Raw genomic sequence first — 19,355 nt, forward strand, 5'->3', positions numbered from 1 at the left:
AGGGCTCTGCACTGACTGTGTGGAGCCTGCTTGGGATTCTCTCTCCCCCCTCTCTCTCTGCCCCTTCTCTGCTGTCTTTCTAAGATAAATAAATAATTTTAATTTTTTTTTAAAAAAAGACATGTACAAGAGTGTTCATAGCATTGTCCAAACTGGGAAAAAGCCAAAAGTCCATCAGCAGAAGCATGACTAAACTATATTGATACAATGGAATAATATGTAACAATGAAAATAAACTACCATGAGCAACAATATAGATGATATTTAGCAAAAGAAGCCAGACACAAAGGAGAACATATATGTTCCTATTTATATAGTCTGAAACTAGGCAGAATTGACATATGGCAATGGAAGTCAGGATAATTGTTCCTTTTGTAGAGGAGGGGAATATATGAGTGGGAGGGGTCTTGCAGACAGCTCTGGAGTGCCTAGTAGTGAGTGTTCTGTTTCTTCATCTGGTGCTAGTTTCTAGGTTGTTGACTTTGTAATTATTGAGCCATACACTTGGGCTTTGTGTATTTTCAGAATGTATATTCTATTCATGTTTACAAGTCATGTATTTTTTTAGTCAATAAATTGCCATTTTAGGTTCTTTGCCCATTTTTCTTTCCCTTTAATACTTAATTATGGATTAAGATTACCCATTTATATTTAGGAACCTTCCAGAGATTGCTGAGGGGCTCTTACAGAAAGCGGTTCTTAGCCTACTGGGGGCAATAGATCCCTTTGAGAATTTTATGCATGTCCAGAAAAATTCACTTTTTCACCCTCATATACAGTTGTTAAAATTTCACACATTTCTGGACCCATGAAAGCCTACCATAGCCCAGATTAAAGTTTTCCAAAGTCTACTTCTAAAATTCTCAGGAGTTCTCCTACAGGAAGAGGAGCAGGTATCCAGCGCTGGGCAGGCCTTCTGGGCAGTGGACCAGGCATGAGGCAGGGCATCCCTAGCGCACAGAGGCAGACCTGGGAGAATGGACAACAGTAAGTGAGGTCCTTATTCATGTCAGCTTATTGAGGTCAGGCTGTTCAACTTCACGGAAACAGCTAAGGTTGAGCATGGCTTCACTGGATGATTTCTGGGCCAGTTCTTGTCAGTGGGATGACTGTGTTCAAAGTTTACCATGAGCACGCTATGGTCAGGCAGGGGCACCCAGACAAAGTGCGTCAGGTTATGTGGCCACCAGCTCAGTCTCTATGGCAGCATAAAGATGCTGTGCACGAAGGACAAAACCATCTCTACTTTGTGGGTCTTCCATTTGCAAGAAAAGGACTTGTATCCCTGGTAAGGAGAAGTGCTCAGGGTGATAGAAGTCAGTACAGGACAAGCACTACTCCTTGGGGCTCCTTACTTGTAAACTCAAGGCAAGCTTCATGAGAGCAATTTCAAAAACAGGCTGGAGGACTTGGGGAGGTGGAATTGGAAGAGCTGATGGCCACAGTAAGAGGATGCTCTAGGGCCATGGTCTTCAAATCTAGCACACATCAGAATCTCCTGTGGGGCTCATTAAAACATAGATTGACAGGGGTGCCTGGGTGGCTCAGTCGGTTGAGCATCCGACTTCAGCTCAGGTCATGATCTCACGGTTTGTGGGTTCAAGCCCTGCCTCAGGCTCTGTGCTGACAGCTCGGAGCCTGGAGCCTGCTGCGGATTCTGTGTCTCCCTCTCTCTCTGCCCCTAACCCACCGCATTCTGTCTCTGTCTCTCTCAAAAATAAACGTTAAAAAAAAATTAAAAAAAAAAAACATAGATTGACAGTCCCATTGGAGTTCTGATTCAGAAGTGCTTGGGTAGGGCCCAAGGATTTGCATTTTAAGAAGTTCCCAGGTGAAGCTGATGCTGCTGGTCCTGGGACCAGCATTGAGAGCCACCAGTCTACAGGATTTCGGGTTTCCAGGAGTCCCTGCCTTTGTGGATGTGTTGCCTATCCTGTTGATCTTGGAGACTCAGGTCCTGCCCATAATTTTGGCTTACCAAATTCTTCTCTGTGGCACAAAGGATGACCAGGAGCCAGTAAGAACCATTTCCTGGATGCAGCAGAAGCCAGCCAAATGCTCCTAGCTGCACAATTTATCTTTCAGTGGCCTCGGCCTTCTCTCCTCAGTTGCACCTGCTGGGGAATGAGGCGTGGATCTGGCCTCCATAATACGCCCTGTCATTCACTGTGGGAGGCAGGTCACGCAGCTGCACTGGCCTCAGGTCCTAAGTTGTCAGGTAGGTGAGGGCAGGCAGGTGCTCACAAGAGCTGTGCACACTCATACACAGTCAGGTTCAGACACCTGGACACACACCATGACTCAGGCCACAGGGGGCAGGTCCAGCAGCTCTAGGGGTCCAATTCTCCTCTGCAGTCCTTAGTTAAGCAGCATATCCAGTTTGTAGAGAGAAGAGCAAGACTAAGAGAGTCTGAACACCGCTTTGTTCTTCAGTACTATAACCCCGAGCTCTCTTGCTTAACCCAGAGCCCTTGCTTTCTCCAGCGAGCTGCCCACCAGGGCACACCGTGAGAAGTGCTAGGATAGGAGGACTCAGGGCAAAGTCACCTGCCAGAGTGTGTGCGAGGTGGCATCAGGCCTGCTGCCTCTGGGAGCCTGGATGAATCTAAAGGAAAGAGAGAGGTGGGCCATGACCAGTCAGGTGGAGCTGTGCATTTTGGCCATGGCCCCACCAGGCCCCTGCTCCCCCTTTTCATCCTAATAATATCCATGAATGCCCACTGGGTACCAGGCTCTGATGATCTAGAAGCCATAGGGACAGCCCTGCCTTTAGGGACCCCACAGCCTTGTTGAAAAGAGCAGACACGTTATGGATACCTACAAAAATGAAGTAGAAATAAATCAAGAGAGAAAACCACCACTTATTTGGGGAGCACCCAGGAGGGACATCCAGGTGTGCCCTTCCAGCTGCTTCGTTCCTCTGAGAAGCAGCCTAGGGCCCCTCGGCCTCTGATCAGGTGCATGTAGGTCTGAAGCAGAGCACATTTTATGCAGTGAAGGCCTGCCAGCTTGCTCAACACTAGATTTCACCACCTGAGGAGAGCTCAGGCATCATACATAGTCCTTGGAGACATGAGCTCAGAAGATTGGATTCCCAAATATATTTTATGTATGTATATATAACTGATATATAAAAAAATCAATGATATATTAATATATATGTTCTATTATTACTTCCTATTACATTTCACATATTACCAGACCAATTTTGTATGTTCTACTTTTTTATGCTTTCCTTTTGCCTGACTGACCTTGACTCTTGATATTTTATTTTGTAAATTACAGTGACTGTTTTTAGACTCATTGTACGTAAGGGGGTAGTCATCAGAATCATCTGAGGAGCTTTTTTTTTTTCTTTTCTTTTGACAATCCATGTGTCTCTTTGTCTCTTTTATCTGAAATTCTCATTAAAATAGTCTAGGGTACAGCTCAGTCTTGGTTATTTAAATTATATATCCCCCAGGTCATTGAGATATGCACATCTAATTTAGAAGAAAAACAATCACATTCTGTAATAGAGCATCTTTAAATATTTCCTAAACATCCTTATCATCAATTTCTCTCACCCACGCAATAAGAATAGTAACCTTTGACCAATTTTTATGAAAAGCTAATTCTTTGTTCTCTTGTATTTTACAGCACTATCCTTCAATTTCCTGTTCTCTCTTGATTTACATTGGGCTGTTACATTCCTTATTTTAGTTCTTCTATCGTTTCCTTTAAAATATTTCTTTTGTAGTTTGGCATTGTGAAGCCTTCCAAACTAGCACACTTTACTTAGACTTGTTAGCACACACTTTCTCCCATTAATGGTTTTATTGGTTTGCTGACCTAATGCTAGCCCCATCCCATGTTTATGTCATTGGCTTTTCAAACATAATGTTTCTCATTCAACAATTATTCTGTTTGTTTATGTGTCATTTCTTTTGAGTCATTGGATGTCTGAGAAAATCTTGGTTTCTCCTACGAGGGACAATCTATTGAATTAAAAAAAAATTGATGTTTGGTTTATTTGTTCTTCTTCAGGAAAACATTTGGGCTATACTGTAAGTATTGCTACTAAAATGTTTGCTTTGCAAACAAATACAAGTGATGTATTTAAAGAAAAAATTGTGAAAATAATGGAAAACTGGAACTATGATTTGTTTAGGTATGAAATTCTATGTCAAATTTTCCCACACCATTATTATCTTGTTTTTCTTAAAGCTTATTTATTTTGAGAGAGAGAGAAAGAGAATCTCAAGCAGGCCCCACACTGTCAGCACAGAACCCAAAGTGGGGCTCGATCTCATGGACCGTGAGATGATGACGTGAGCTGAAATCAAGTGTCAGATACTTAACCAACTGAGCCACCCAGGTGCCCCTCACACTTTTATAGTTCTTAATGAGATGGTTACACTGGCTCCCAAATTCTCTGCAGTTCATGTAGGGACATTTGTCCAGCTTTGGGGCTGTGTACTTCTTTTGTCCACTTTTCATGTCTGGGAGTTCCCCCCACTACATGTTGTGCTTTCCTGAGATGAAGTCGGAGCCAGCATTCCAAGATGTCCTTGCAGCTGGTGTGGCTAGACTGTGGGCTGAGTCTGCAGCCCTAATGCTGGGGTGTCCTTACCTGAGACTAATGTTGGTGGTGGGGGAGAGCCACATACTGCAAAGATTCTTCTGGCAGTCGTGGCAACACAAGCGTTGGCCAGACCTGAATCTCTACCTCTCCTAATGACCAATATTTACAATTAATTTCAAAAACTGTATAAATATGGAAACAGTGACAACCTTAGTAAAATACGGGAAATAAGACTTTTTCTCTGTAGCTAAGAAAAAATGCACAAAACCAATTTAGTAGATTTCTATTTAGACCATATAGAATTATAAATGCACACCTGGTGCCCAGCTTCTTCTTAGCCCTAAATACATGCGTCAAATACAATCTAATCACCTAGAAAACTTGGAGAACATCTCTTGCCCTTCTCTTACCTTGGGGTGTTAAAGGGAGAAGTTAGGGTTAGGTGTTGAATGACTCAGGAGTGACAGTCTGGCTCCTTCAGTTGAGTGTGATTTTTTTTCTCTTATCCATTTAGTTCACAACTACATTCTGCTATGGTTTAAAAGCTAAAACAGGGGCGCCTGGGTGGCGCAGTCGGTTAAGCGTCCGACTTCAGCCAGGTCACGATCTCGCGGTCCGTGAGTTCGAGCCCCGCGTCAGGCTCTGGGCTGATGGCTCGGAGCCTGGAGCCTGTTTCCGATTCTGTGTCTCCCTCTCTCTCTGCCCCTCCCCCGTTCATGCTCTGTCTCTCTCTGTCCCAAAAATGAATAAAAAAATGTTGAAAAAAAAAATTTAAAAAAAAAAAAAAAAAAAAAGCTAAAACATAAGGTAAGGTGGGTAGGGATAGTGTCATTTTCATCTCTCTATCCCTAACTGTTCTTAGAACATTCATTATATATGAATATCTATGAACAAAATCTCCACCTTCAGAAAAATCTTTTCACATAAGTATTGATCACAGGCTCATGTAGCTAAGGTGTGATAACCTTTCTAGTGCCAATCCTCTCCAGAGCTGAAATGCTAGAACCCCAGGACCCCAGCACAAAACTTTATTTTCCCCCTTAAAATGACCACATAATATTGTGCTTAAAAAAATTTATACTTGCCAATTAGAAAATAGAATCTAAGTAAAGACATCAAAGAGGAGATTTCCATGGGCATGAAATTACATGGCATCTGCAATGGAAGTTAGGCCCCCAACTTGCATCTACCCTGTGTTACTTGCTTCCCAATATACATTCTCTTTTTCACCAGACACCACTATTTTTTTTAATTTTTTTAATGTTTATTTATTCTTAAGAGAGCGAGCATGAGCAGGGGAGGGGCAGAGAGAGACACACACACAGAATCTGAAGCAGGCTCCAGGCTCTGAGCCATAAGCACAGAGCCTGATGCAGGGCTCGAACTCACAAGCTGTGAAATCATGACCTGAGCCGAAGTCAGAAGCTTAAATGACTGAACCACCCAGGTGCTTCAGACACCACTATTTAGATTTTTCTCCTCAATGCTCCTCTGTTTAGTCAAGGGGGTTTCATAAGGCCTGAGCATATGCTGGAGAGAAATATATGTGGATATAATAGATGATGAGAGGATTTTCAAAAATCCAGGGAGAGAGAGTCAAAGGATGGTGATGTGTTAATACCCAACGCCTAGGCTGGAAACTTTTGCACCATCCTAAGATCATGCCTCCCTCAAAGAAAGACCATCCTAGGAGACAGTATTAGTCAGGGTTCTCCAGAGAAACAGAACCAAGAGTACATACATACAGAGATAGAGGTAATAGGATTTATTTTAAGGAATCTGCTCATGTGATTTTGGAGGCTTGGCAAGTCCAAAATCTGATGAAGGAGGCTGGCAGACTGGAGACTAAGGAAAGAGTTGTAGTTTGAGTCTGAGGGCTATCTGCTTGAAAACCAAGAGGAGCCAATATTGCAGATGAACTCTGAAGGCAGTCTTCTGGAGAATTCCTTTTAAACCCAGGCCTTCAATTGATTGGATGAGGCCCAACCAGGAGAGCAATCTGCTTTATTCAATCTCCACCAATTTAAATGTAAATCTCACCCAGAACACTCTCAGAGAAACGTCCACAATAATATTTGACCAAATACCTCAATTCTGTGGCCCAGCCAAATTGACACATAAAATTAATCATCACAGGGACCTGCTTCTCTAGGGCATGGAAACAAGTACCATCACCCTGGGGCTTCTGGCAGGCCTCCCTTCTGGAAGATACCTATCTCCCTTAATTCCACTACATAGCTATCTCCCCATACTCACGTGGCTTGGTCTAGGGGACATCAAAGGGGCTTCAGATATAATATGAAAAAAAGTCCGTGCATTTGCTCTATCAATGAGTACATCTGTTTTCATTCAATAAGTTGTCAATATTTTATAAGTAATCCAGAATCTTTTGGATACCTTAATGATGAGATCTTTTGGATACCTTAATGATGAGATCTAAATTATATTTAGATCTGCACTTGATGGAGACAATTATACTGCAGACCCACAGTAGTCATGTGGGTCTAAATAATGGTGCCTAATCCACTGGTGTTGGTCTTTCCTGAAGCAGCCTTGAGACTATTAAATTTACTGTTCTGCTTATTGCCATTTAACAAACAACCCCAAAACTTGGAACAACCACAAAATTTATTTTGATAGCTTTGTGCAACCCAAGATCACAAACACTTCCTCCTTTGTTTTCTTCTGTAAGTTTTATACTTTTAGGTTTAACACTTAGGTCTGTATCCATTTTTATCTAACTTTTATATTGTAAAAGGTAAAGATCTAAGGGTTTTTTGCATAAGAATATCTAAATGTTCCAACACCATTTGTGGAAAATACTACCCTTTCTCCATTGAATTGCCTTTGCATTTTGCTCATACAGTTCTCCATATATATTCTGGTCTATTTCTGCGCTCTGTTTTCTGTCCAAGTAATATATTTGTCAACATTTATGCCACTACCACCCTGTCTTGATTGATGTAGCTTTACAAAACTCAAAACCAGGAAATCTTTTCTTTTTATTTATTTTTTAATGTTTATTTATTTTTTTAAAGAGAAAAAGAGTGAGCAGGGGAGGGGCAGAGAGAGAGGGAGACACAGAATCTGAAGCAGGCTCCAGGCTGAGCTGTTAACACAGAGCCTGATGCAGGGTTCACACTCACAAACCTGAGATCATGACCTGAGCAGAAGTCGGATGTATAAACCAACTGAGTTAGCCAGGCATCCCTCGAAACAAGGAACTCTTAATCCTCTTTGTTCTTGTTTTTCAAAGTTGTTTTCATTATTCTAGGCCCTTTACATTTCCATATGAATTTTAGAATCAGCTTCTCAATTTCTATATTTTTACAAAAGCCTGCTGAAGCAGACGGACAAGGGCCTATAATGGCAGCTGCCAGCAGCTCCTTGCTCTGATTCACAGCAGGTATAGCAATGACCTCCCTCCCTACTCCTCTCCCAACTGGCCTCTACCCTGGCCAGCACAGGGCCACCCTCCCTCTAGCTGTAGGCATCTCACCCTGGGCCCTGGTAGCAGGAGGGACCTGGGACCTAGGAGAAACATGAGCCTTTCTCAGAGGGAGTGGGTAAAGGAAAGGGCCCTGTGTCCCAGACACAACAGTACTCCATCTGGGGATGGTGCCCTATATCCAGCTCTAGTGGGTTTGTCTGAAGATAGAATGGAAACACTCGGAAGTGGAAATGGGCCACGCTGCAAACCCAGATAGCATTTTTGCAAGGAGAAAGAAAAGATCAAGAAAACATGAAGTACTTAGAAGAAAGGTGTTAGCATGTGCACTAAAACAAGAAAGGGTAAAATATCACAAATTAAAATATGGCACAAAACTGAGCCATGATGGTTTGAAAATGCTATCTTTTGAATCAGAACAAATCAAAGATACAGAGGCTCCCATAGAACCTCAGAAGATCCAGTTAGAGTGGAAGCAAGGCAGCCAGCTGTTACGATAACATCTTCAGGAAGCAGGTTACACAGATACATTCTATGTACAGTGTCAGCAGGTAAGGTCATTACTTGGACAAATTCAGAACCAAATGGAGGAATGGACTCACCTGAATGGAGGTGAGTCTTCTAAGAAAAAGGGACAAATCCAACGGTCTTTTGGTGGTGTTCCTGAGACACTGTTTCTTAGAAAATGCTGATGAGAGTGATGAAGAAGACGATAATGGCATGACTGAAGGCATCCCAGAAAGAAAAGACAAATGTCAGACGAATAAACACGAAATAGGTAATGAAGGTTTTGCTACTGACCTAATGATCCTGATACTGAGGAAGAACTGAAAGAATCTGATTTTTTAGGGACTGCTGAAGACGGTGATGGAGATGAAGAAACTTGAGGTGCAGGGGAGGGCACAGAACCGGCTGAACCAATCACGTTTCTACCTGGAGGCGGCTAGTCATTTTTTAATGGGTTCTGATGCTAAGCGTATTGGACTTTGGAGACCTTGCAGACTTGCCAGTAATAAATCATGCAGACTATGGTTATGGCTTGTCTGGCTGTCAATAAAGATGCCTTTCCAAAGACATGGAACCCCAAGTATACACTATGGAAGCATTTTGATGGAGTACAGGCATTTGCTTTTCATCCTGTGGAACTTGTGCTGGTCACTGCCTCTGAGGACCTCTCTGAAACTTTGGAACTTAAACACACACACACACACACACACACACACACACACACACACAAAACAAAACGGCTCCAGCCCCAAAGAGTGCTTCTGTAGATGTAGAGCCTAGCTACACATTTAGGGTCCACACTGGCCATGTTCTGTCATTAGCTATTAGTTCTAATGGAGAACAGTGGTATAGTGGTAGTAATGATGCAACCATCTGGGGGTAGAATATGCCTAGCCCGAATGTGGATCCATGATACATATAAACCAAATGTTTTAGCTGGCACTTTAATTGCTTATACAGATGCTGTTTGGGGTCTTGCTTATACTGGAATTAAAAAAAAAAAAAAGTCAGTTACTGTCTTTCTTGTTCAGCAGGTGGCACTGTTAAGTTGTGGAATCTGGAAGAAAAATTGCCAGGTATTTGCACTTACAATAGAGACAAGGCGGGTGTAATACTGAATATCGGTTCACTCTCCAGCTGGGATCCAGTTCATGTGGTGACCTCTTTCAACACTGGCAGAACAGTTAATTTATGATTTAGAAATATCAGTCATTGGTGATGATTTCATCACAGATAGATTCTGGTTTACAATTCAATAAACACATTAACAGAGTAGTAAATCATCCCATACTTCCTGTTACAAAAACTGCTAATGAAGATAGACACATCCATCAAATTTTTCACAATATAAAATGGGTAAAATGATCCATTCTATGGTAGTTCCTTTGGATGCTGTTACAAGTCTAGCAGTAGATCCTGATGGAATCTATTGAATGTCTAGAGCCATGGTTGTTTCATTAGATTGTGGAATTTAGACAGCACATAGGAAGATACTTGGTAAATCAACATGTTATACTGCTTGCCATCCATCAAAAGCATGCATTGCCAGGGCAGAGGCTGATACCCTTGCCAAAGTATTTGTATGAATCAACAAAAACTTGCATCACAACAACAGATGTGCTTAGACAGAAAGAGGATTTTGTTGTGGTTCTCAACTACTGGATTTTCTGTATAGATGATCATGTTTCTGTGAAGATGCTATTACTTATACAATGTGGATGTGTTCTGTTTCTTCTCTGCATTATTGTACTAACTAAAATCCCTGGTACAATGTTCAATGGAAGTGATGAGAACAAATATCCTTTTGTTGTACTGATCTTTGGAGAAGAGCATTCACTCGCTCACATTTAACATGGTGGTAACTATATTTTCATAGGTTTCTATTGTTTCTTTTTCCCCCCTCTTGCTCCTTACCTTTGTGCCTTGGTGATCCTCTGTGGTGGTATGCTCTGATTCCTTTATCTTTTCTACTCAAGGTAGAATCTACTCTAGGTTTTTGCTTTGTGCTTATCATAAAACATCTTATAGATATAATAGTCCATTTACACTGGTAGCAGCCTATCTTCAATTCCATACAAAAATTCTACCCTTTTATTCTCTTTTGTTTTTATATCACAATTTCCCTTTTATGTTGTATATTTGTTAACAAGTTACAGTAGCTATAGTTAATTTTAATATGCTTTTCCTTTAATCTTTATACTATAGTTGAGCGATTAACACATCATATTACAGAATTAGAGTTTTCTAAATCTCCCTATTATATTTACCTTTATCAGTATGTTATATATTTTCATGTTTTCATGTTAGTTAGTGTCTTTTCACTTTAGTTTGAAGACCTCCTTTCCCCATTTCTTGTAAGGCAGGTCTAGTGGTGATGAACTCCCTCAGCTTTTGTTTATATGGGAAATTCTTTGCTTCTGCTTCATTTTTGAAGGATATCTTTGCCCAATAGAATGTTTTTAACTGGTAATTTTGTTCTTTCAGCACTTGGAATATATCTGCTGAAAATCTAATCTTTTTTTCTCTAGCTGCTTTTAGGGTCTCTCTCTTTGAATTCTGACAGTTTAATTATAACGTGTCTTGGAGAAGATTGTTTGGAATTGAAATAATGGGCTAATGTATTAGCTTTATGAACTTGGATATCCAAGTCTCTCTGAAGATTTGGGAAGTTCTCCATCATTATTCTCTTTAAATAAGCTTTATGCTCCCTTTCCCTCTTTTCTTCTTCTGAAACCCCAGTTCTGTTATTGGTTCTTTTGATGGTTTCCCAAGGATCGCATAGGCTTTCTCAGCTCTTTTTCATTCTTTTTCTTTGTTCTCTGACTGGGTTATTTCAAAGTGCCTGTCCTCTGGCTTCTGCCTGACCTGCTCGGCTGTTGATGTTCTCTATTGTATTTTTTATTTCATTCATTGAATTCTGCAGTTCTGGAACTGGTTTGGTCCTTTTTATTTTTTGTTAAATTTCTCAATTTGTTCATGTGAGAAATTGAATTTTGTTGAATTGTCTTTCTGTGTTTTCTTCTAGTTCATTGAGTTTCTTCAAAACAGCTCTTTTGAATTCTGTCTCTGGTAGACTGCAGATCTCCATGTCTTTGGGTTTGGTATTGGAGGATTATTATGATTGTTTGGTGATGTCATGTTTCCTTGATTCTTCATATTCCTTGGAGGGTTTTTGTTTTTGTTTTTTTTGCATTGCTGTGTTTGCATTTGAAGTAGCAGTCATCTCCTCTGATCTTTACTAGCTGCCTTTAGATGAGAGATACTTTTTGTAGGTCCTGTTTATGTTCTGGAACTTTCCCTAATCTTGTATGAACATATCTGTTCCACACATCTTTCTCCCTCTTGTGGTAGAATTCTGAAGCATGTAGATTTCCTCTTCATCTTATAACTCACCAAGTCAGCTGATGGTGACCTCTTTAGTTTTCCCAAAGATGGCCAAAGAACTTAAATTTGTGGTTTCTCCCTTACCTGCAGACATTGGTTTGTTTTCTGCATATACTCCATCCCCTGATCTTGCTCTTGCTACTGCCCTTGGAAGTCCACATAGGAGCTGGCTGCAAGTGGGGAAAGGTGTGGGTTTGGCACCTGGGGCATTAGTGGTGTCCACACACCAGTAGAGGGGATCTCAGGTGGCACTTTCCCAGCGATTCATGAGTGGGCTTCCTGCTGAAGTCTAGAATGCAGTCAGTAGGAATTGCATCCCTTTAATGCCTTTTAATATTCTTAGCTGCATCTTTACAGATCTCCTCCCCCCCCCATCCCCCACCCCCGTCTTGGAACTCCAGCTTTAATACTCTGGGTGATGTTGGAGAGATGGGTTTCTTTAGCAGCATCCCACACAGCTGGGGAAGTTGGGCATTCACTCTCTCCTCTCTCTTTTCTTCCATGGAAGGGATCCCCAGCCTTTTTCTCTAAGCAGTGCTGCCTTGAGGAAAGAGATGAGGTAGGAAAGCTCCTCTTACTAATATGTCCAAAGTCACTTGTTTTGTTTTGGTTTTGGTGCAAGGGAGTACTGGGATTTCTCCTCCTGAGACCTGGACTTCTACAAAGGATGTCTCATCAGTGGGTGTCTGCCCAATTCAGTGCGTTCCAGGTGTTCCTGGACTGCAGCCAACAGGCATTTAATACCATTTCACAGGCTCCTCTCAGATCCACAGCCCATATGGGGATCTGTCTGCTTATTATGCGAAGCACAGGTGGGTAAGGTACCTCCTGGGTCCCTTGGAGGATTGTACTGGATCTCACAGTTCCCACAAAGGTACTTTTGGTCATGGATAGATGCTGAAACTTAGGTGTTGAAAGGGGGGGGTGAAAACAAGGGATGTCTTAGGCTGTCATGATAACATTCAGTCCCCTGTATTTTTTCTTTTAATTGTGAAAACATTTTGCAACTTCAGGAAAGTTCAGTACAAAAATTCATGCATATATTTTACTCAGAGACCAAATTCAAGTTTCACCAACTGTTCTAATAATGCTCTTTTAAGAAGGATCCTTCAAGTGCCATGCAGTTTACTCAGGTGTCCAATCTTTCTAGTCTCCATCAATCTGAGACAGTTCCTCAATTTCCTGGACTTTGATTACCTTGGCGCTTTTGAGGATTATAAGGCAGTCACTTTGTAGAATATACTTCAATTTTGCTTGGCCTAGTATTTTCTCATGAGTAGACCCAGGTTATCCCTTGGCTGAACTGCCACTGAAATACTGTTTTCTCACTGTCTCCACTCAGGTATACATGATGTTGATCACAAGGGGCCCATGATGTAGATTAAACCATTTCTGATAGGGTTAACTTTGATCACTTGATTAAGATGCTGTCTGCCATGTTTTCCTGAGTTATCTTTTTCATCTTTTATAATTAATAAATGTTTTGTAGGGAGATACTTTGAGACCATATGATTCCTCATCCATTTTCATCCACTAGTTTTAGTATCTACTGATATTTTCCTGAAGTAATCATTCCTGTGATGATAATGAAAAGTTAATTTCTCAGTTCCATTATCTCCTTCTACATTTACTGATATTATTCTGTAAGTAAAAACATGTTCTTCTCCCCATTAATTCATTTATTAGTATAGACTCGTGGACCCCTATTTTGCTCAGTGTTGTACGATCACATTATTTAAATTCTTATATTGGCCCAGATTCTGTCAGTGGAAGTCCCTTTAAGTGTTCTTAAGCCATGTCCTTTTGACACAGTTCCATTATTCTTTAGCACTTGCTCCCTCTTACACACAAAAAAATGTTCCAGGCTCATCTTGTAATTTCCCTGACCCAGTCCTGGAATCAGCTATTTCTCCAAGAACCCTGGTTCCTTTTAGTGAAGAATGGTATTCAGAAACCAGAATGTAGGAACTAGCTAGGTCTATTACACTGTTGCTGCTACTGTGCCATTTCAGTGGCCAGAGCTAAGAAATGTATGTGATTGCATACACCCACGTATGCACTTCTGTTTATTTATTGTATTAATATTGGAAACCATAAATTCATGTTGGTAGCAATGCAACACCACAGTGTTTATTCCAATCTCCCTTATCTGTAAACAAAACTCTTATTCTGTTCCAAGGAGCCTCATGCAACAGAAATCCTGCCTAATACATATTCCCAAAAGTAAATCCTATTTCATAAATCACTTTTTAACGCTTACAAGTAAAATGTAATCATTAGTATTAGCCTTTGAGATTTGTAATTTTTATTAGATTCATTTTCTCTTTCAATTTTCCCCATATTTGTAACCTAATTGGGCTCTCTATAATAGTTTACTCAGAAATTACCTCTGAAACTTACATTTTTAAAATACACTTTCCAAGTCTTCTTTTTTGCTTTCCCAAAGGCATTTTTGAACAGATACTGAGTTTTTCACATACAGAATTTGGTATTTCTGTCAAATATCCTTAAATGTTGTACTACTCCTACTGGTTTTGAAAAATCGCACCCCATCATGATTCCTTATAAGTGACTGATTTTCTTTGTTTGGAAGCTTAGAAGACTCTGGTCTTGAAGTTAAAAGTTTTTATTATGATCTATTCATTGTAATCTTCTTAATTAATCCTAACCAGTACACAGTGCCTCCATAACTTTTATGTCTGAGAGAACTGTAATGAATAAGCAAATACTGAACATACATTTTTCATTTGATCCAGTGCCACTACTCATAAATATTTACACAAGTTAAATGAAAATCTGTGTCCACAAAAAACTTTCTACGTTAACGTTCATAGGAGGTTTATTCATAATAGATGGAAGTTGAAAATAAATGAAATGACCTTCCACAGGTGAACGGATAAACAGGTTGTGGTACATCCACACAATGTAGCACTACTCAGCAATAAAAAAAAATAACAAACTACTGATGCATGCAATAACATGGATGAATCTCAAAAGCATTTGTGTAGACATAAATGATTAAATAATCCATGATTCCATTTATATGACCTTTGAGCAACGGTGAAGTTGTGGGGGTAGAAAACAGGTGAATGGCTGCCAGTCTGTCTTAAGCATGGAGGTAGATACACAATTACATATATTTGTCAAAACTCATCAAACAGTACACGTTTAAAATGGTGAATTTAATTTTATGTAAAATTATACCTCACTAACCCTTATTTCAACAAGGTCTGTCGTTTTCCCATTGCATGTTCTTTTCTCCTTTGCTAAAGATGAACAGATCCATAGAATTACGGGTTAAAGGACTTACTCTATAATAAAAAGCATTATAAAGCCCTATTAAAGCCATATTAAAGAGAACATTACCTTTGGCATAAGCATAAACAAATAATTTAGTGAAACAGAAGGCAGAAATGGATCATGGTACACAGGGGATGTTAACATTTGTTGGCTTAATAATAAAACAAGAACAAGACAGTGTGCATCTTTGCAATATGCAGAAAAAGGGAGTCAAGCACAGACTGGTTTTGTGCAACATCAAGATTCCATCTGCCTCTTAAATGTTTCTCTCCACATGTTAACTATTTTCCTTCATGCAGACACTTTCTCATGGCTGCTGAAGTCCCAAGGTCACCAACCCACAGAACATGATGTTCTATTACAAAAGTCCCAGGTAGGGCTCTTACTCACCCATTTGGATCAAACGTCCTTCCCAGAAATAAATGTTAAGCCAAGAATGTTTGGGAGATCTATTAGCTCCTGGGTCACGAGGGCAACTTGATTACTAAAAAAATAAAGGGGTGAAGTCCTGAGCAAAAATACTCCCTAAAAATGGTAATTTAGCACCTGATAAAGATAGTACTTCAAACTTCAATCACACAGTGTTGAGAACTGATTATTCATTTGGGAAAACATTAGATCCTTATCTCACACCATATCTAATCAAGCAATAACACAGAGACAGATCAATGGACAAATTTAACTTAATGTTCATTTCACATATTTTTAATGTGAGACACACGATGTAATGATTTTCCAAGTACTTCTCTTGTGCAGATGCAATGAAAGCTCAATGAATTAAACACTTGTTTCATATAACAGAATAACAAATAGCTTTATTTCTTTTTTTTTAAGTATTTTTTAAATGTTTATATCTTTATTTTGAAAGAGAGGGAAAGAGAATGTGAGCAGAGGAGAGGCAGGGGGGCTGGATCTCACAACTGTGAGATCATGACCTGAGCCGAAATCAAGAGTAGGACACTTAACCAACTGAGCCACCCAGGCGTCCCAAATCGCTTTATTTCTAATGGTTAGGCTCACTACATGGAGATTTACCGGACTGAAAAACAGCCACCCCTGAATCAGTTTCTCATAAGAACATATTCTCCCCTGAGGCTGATTAATATTAATGTTAATCAGTTATACCTCTTCAAAAAGGTATACCTGTAAGTTGATTAAACTACCTTCAGCTCTAAGAAACAGAAAATCTCAACTCAACTCAGGTATCATTAGAAAAATATATACCTCATATAAAAGAAGCTCCAGGGGTGGTTAATTCACCTGCTCAAAAGACACTGCTGACCCAACTCCTTCCCAGCTTTGTATTCTGCCATCCTCAGATACTACCTTAGGATCAAAAGATATAATTGGATGTCACATCCAGTCATAAAAATATCCAGCAAAATCATAGGCCTTTTATATCAAATGTCTGTTAACCACTGGGGAATCCTGTTCCCCCATATTTCACTGAAAATTATTTTAAAGTTTTTCCCCTGCCAGAGCTGGGTCAGATGCTTATTTCCTTTTCTCTTTAAAACTACCTTTTTAGGGGTGCCTGGGTGGCTCAGTCGGTTGAGCATCCAACTTCGGCCCAGGTAATGATCTCGTGGTTTGTGAGTTTGAGCCCCACATCGGGCTCTGTGCTGACAGCTCAGAGCCTGGAGCCTGTTTCAGATTCTGTGTCCCCCTCTCTCTTTCTGTCCCACCCCTGCTTGTGCTCTGTCTCTCTGTCTTTCAAAAATGAATAAACATAAATTTTTTTTTTAATTTTAAAACTACCTTTTTAACTTTATTTATTTTGAGAGAGAGTGTAGGGGCAGAGAGAAAGGGAGAGAGAGAATCCCAAGTAGGCTCCGTGCTCATAGCACAAAGCCCAACATGGGGCTCGAACTCACGATCTGCAAGATCACGACCTGAGCCAAAACCAAGAGTCGGATGCTTCACCGACTGAGCCACCCTGGTGCCCTCAGATGCTTATTTCAAATGAATCATTAATCAGGACACATTTTTCAAAATTAGGTTAGACCATAAGGATCTAATGTATAACATGGGACTAGAGTTGATAACACTGTGTACTGTATAAATGAAATTTGCAGAGAGTGGAATGTAAATGTTCTCACCAAAAAAAGCGGGGGTGGTAAATATGTGAGGTGATAGTTGTGTTAATAAACTTGATGGGGGAATCCTTTTACAATGTATACTTAAATCATCACATTATACATTTTAAATATCTTACAATTTTATTTGTCAATTATACCTCAATAAGCTGGGCAAAAATTAGGTTAGATCAATCATTATTTGTTTCCTGAATCATACAGAGGGAGGTGGACAATGAAACAAAAAAAACTGGTCTGCTGGCATGGAGTGAGGGACAGCTGTTGAGTAGATAATCAAAAGCCTATAAAAGTTCCAACAAATCTATTGCTACTCATATAATAGCTATCATTTGTAACATTCTATACAATGGTCTAGTACATTATATTTATTAATTTACCAAATCCTCACTGGAACTCCATGTGGTAGGGTAATGTCATTATAATCATTTTGCAAATAAGGAAACTGAGGAACATTGTTCAGGGGTTTGCCCCAGGCCACACAACTAATACGCAGTAGAACTGGGAACTTGAGCCTAGGAAGTCTAGTTTCCAGAGTCCACTAGATCAGGGGCCAGCAAACTTGGCTAAATCTGGCCAAGTCTGTTTTTCAATGGCCCATGAGCTAAGAATGAATTTTACATTTTTAACAGGTTGTAAAAGAAAAAAAAATGTTAAGAGGAAGCATATGTAGCCTGTAAGGCTAAAGTATTTACTATATGGCCTTTTACAGAAAACGTTTGCCAACTCTTGCACCATATGTCATGGTTGTTAATACTAGGAAGTAAAGGCAAAGAACAATATATGGCATGCTACCGTACAAATAGTTCCCAGGCTACATCTAAGTTAGGTTTGGCATATTCAAACCTATTTAGGTTCCCCAATTAAACATTTCAGGATATTCAAAGATGGGGTTGTTTTCTTCCTTCCTTTCTCTCTTTCTCTTTCTTTCTTTCTTTAATGTTTATTTATTTTAGAGAGGGAGAGAGAGAGAGCATCAGCATGGGAGGGGCTTTGTGCTATGAGCACGGAGCCTACTTGGGATTCTCTCTCTCCCTTTCTCTCTGCCCCTACACTCTCTCTCAAAATAAATAAAGTTAAAAAGGTAGTTTTAAAATTTTTAAAAATTTTTTTATGTTTATTCATTTTTGAAAGACAGAGAGAGAGCACAAGAGAGAGAGGAGACACCGAATCCGAAGCAGGTTCCAGGCTCTGAACTGTCAGCACAGAGCCCGAAGTGGGGCTCAAACTCACCAACTGTGAGATCATGACCTGAGCCAAAGTTGGATGCTCAACGGACTGAGCCACCCAGATGCCCCAAAGATGGGGTTGTTTTCTCAATGAGCACATTTTATGGTGGTAAGTACAATGAGCTTACTGTTCCCAGTGGCTTCCTTACATTCAGACTTGTGTAAATGTAAAAAATGTGTACTTGGCCTTTGTATTTCCTGTGACAACTTAAACATTTTTTTTCTAAAATTTTTTAATGTTTATTTCTGAGAGACAGAGAGAGAGAGAGAGAGAGAGAGAGAGAGAGGGGAACAGGAGAGGGAGAGAGGGAGACAGAATCCAAAGCAGATTCCAGGCTCTGAGCTGTCAGCACAGAGCCTGATACAGGGCCCAAACCCACATACCACAAGATCGTGACCTGATCCAAAGTCAGATGCTTAACGGACCGAGCTACCCAGGTGCCCCAAACATTTTTTCCTAAAGAAAAAAAAAAATTTATCTGTATTTTCTTTTCTTGTGTTTATTTATTTTTGAGAGAGAAATAGTACAAGCAGGGGAGGGGCAGAGAGAGAGAGAGACAGAGGATCCAAAGCAGGTTCCATGCTGTCAGCACAGAGCCCCATGTGGGGCTTGAACCCACGAGCCATGAGATCATGACCTGAGCTGATGTTGGATGCTTAACTGAGTCACCCAGGCGCCCCTCTCTGTATTTTCTAAATTCAGTTTCCCTCAGTAATAATTCTCTGAAATCTAATAAATTATGTTTTGTTGAAAACTTTCAGAAAACCATGTATTTATAAGGTTTCAGTCTACTATTATTTACCTGAGGTTCAATGAGATAATAACCTTT

General features: G+C 40.2%; 1 protein-coding gene and 2 pseudogenes across 2 annotated transcripts in view; 2 read left to right on the forward strand and 1 right to left on the reverse strand.

Annotated features, from left to right (window-relative positions):
• The window catches only part of BMS1 (BMS1 ribosome biogenesis factor), a 92,798-nt gene that overhangs the window by 49,374 nt on the left and 24,069 nt on the right, over positions 1 to 19,355 (reverse strand). The window contains exons 5-8 of one of the 2 annotated variants that reach the window (XM_042907997.1): positions 16,428 to 16,529; positions 15,594 to 15,687; positions 9,610 to 9,691; positions 8,615 to 8,736 (exon numbers count right to left, since the gene is read on the reverse strand). The gene's annotated coding sequence lies outside the window, so the exon portion shown is untranslated. The remainder of the gene's footprint in view (positions 1 to 8,614; positions 8,737 to 9,609; positions 9,692 to 15,593; positions 15,688 to 16,427; positions 16,530 to 19,355) is intronic. The other variant, XM_042907996.1, reaches the window with a different exon arrangement.
• Positions 8,142 to 8,899, forward strand: LOC122201820 (annotated as a pseudogene).
• On the forward strand, positions 9,023 to 9,714 carry LOC122201821 (annotated as a pseudogene).

This window comes from Panthera leo, chromosome D2 (assembly GCF_018350215.1).
Source record: "Panthera leo isolate Ple1 chromosome D2, P.leo_Ple1_pat1.1, whole genome shotgun sequence".
Classification (NCBI taxonomy): Eukaryota; Metazoa; Chordata; class Mammalia; order Carnivora; family Felidae; genus Panthera; species Panthera leo.